Source organism: Ceratosolen solmsi, unplaced genomic scaffold (genome assembly GCF_000503995.2).
Source record: "Ceratosolen solmsi marchali unplaced genomic scaffold, CerSol_1.0 scaffold7, whole genome shotgun sequence".
Taxonomy (NCBI): Eukaryota; Metazoa; Arthropoda; class Insecta; order Hymenoptera; family Agaonidae; genus Ceratosolen; species Ceratosolen solmsi.
This window is the reverse complement of record NW_011948413.1, coordinates 5,726,612-5,728,538: the sequence shown is the minus strand read 5'-3', so window position 1 is coordinate 5,728,538 and position 1,927 is coordinate 5,726,612.

Genomic DNA, 1,927 nt, shown 5'->3' with positions numbered 1-1,927 from the left:
AAGAGATCTAATTAAATTTTACGATACACATAAACACACAGAGCCAAATGTACATACATAAAAAATACACACCCATTTATGTATAAATATATATATATGTGTGTGTGTGTGTGTGTGTGTGTAAACATACTACGGTATATGCGCTCGCGCAAACGTACGCACACGCGCGCACAAAAGTCAAAATAGATATTTTATTAATTATGCTGTTTTCATCCATAAGTATTTACAAACGAACATACGGTGCTCGAGCTTTCACGCGTCTGTGTCAAGAGGAAAGGATTAATTTGTATTTAATATAAACGTTCATATGTACATTATCATTTGACAGGCGTAAGATTAATTTTGCTAAAATATATCCATCTATTATAATATTTGCATATAATTTCAATCTTGTTACAATCAAATTCTGCTATGTTAATGGTTATATAATGCACGAATAAGTGTCCACTTACCATTACCTCCGACATCCATAAATGGATAGACAAGTTTAATAAGAAGTCATTTTCAATATATCCGAGTGGGCATATTTTTAATAAATATTTGATTTGTAATCTTATAAAGAGAAAAAACCACCGAGACTTATTAGTATATTTATATTAAATAAGCATTTATTGTCTATCGCAAATAATTTTTTTCGAAATAAATGTATTTACGAATAAATGTAATTAAAGATTGTAATATAATGAGAATTTACATAATTAATTCATAATAATTGATATATATATATATCAATATTTAATGGAAATATGCTTATTCAAAAATTTGCAATAACTAACAAAATTAATACAGAAATTTATAAATTTACAAAACTGGACTCACAATTACAAGTTTTTGAGTACGAGTTTAAAATCAGACATTGTTACGGATAAAAGATTGATTAGGTTTTAGTGACTTGTCGTGTCGAAGGTGATCAATTGGAATTAAAAGCGCCGTGCAACCTTTTAAGTTTATTACTAGCGAATTTTGTTTCTTGATCCAGCATTATCAATAAATATCTTATCAATGTCATTCATTAAACTATTTCCCTTTTATATTGTCTGAAATTGATTAATAATCGATGCTTAAAAACGTCCAACATATGTTTTTTTTCACAGCGTGTATAAAATAAATTTATGAAATAAAATTGTTTAAAAAGGTTAAAAATTGACATATTGAAATACATAAAATACCTAAATATTTAAAATATAATAAATAAATGGTATTTTAAATTTATAATTATATTAAATGTTTTTAGTCTTTCAAATAAATTTGTCTATTCATGTATTGTTGATTATATCACATAAGCTGATCTTATTAACTATATAGTGTATTTATATTTAAAGTAAAAGTTTTCTGAAAGTAGTGAAGGGACCAAGGATCTTATAAGCGAAATATTACGTTATTTGTGTTATGTTTTATTCATAATTCTAATTAAACTGAAGTCTATTACCATTGTCATTCATCATGACAACGGTCTTTGTGAACAAAGAAATCGTGTTTTTTTTTTTATGTTAGCGAACTTTATTTATATTTAGTTTGAAAATAATTCAGCAATACTAACAATGTAACTTCAGATTTAAAAAACGATACATTGTACTGTTATGAATTAAAAAAAAAGCAGTGATATTTAATAATAGGGGAATACTTTAATTATTTATATATATATATATATATATATATATATATATATATATTAAAGAACTTTCTTCTTTAAAATGTTGATTATACGTGTTCCAAATTGTTAAAACTTCTTTTTATAAAAGTATTTCACTAATTTTCCATTTCAAAGCATTTAAAGTAAATGATTCCAAGAATGGTCAACCAAAAACATAACATATGTATGTGTGTGCTCGTGACTACGTACGCATGGATATATGTAAAACTGAAAAGATCGATCATTTAAAAATGAGGCAAATATTTTGCTAGTTGTTTAAGCAAATTTAATTGC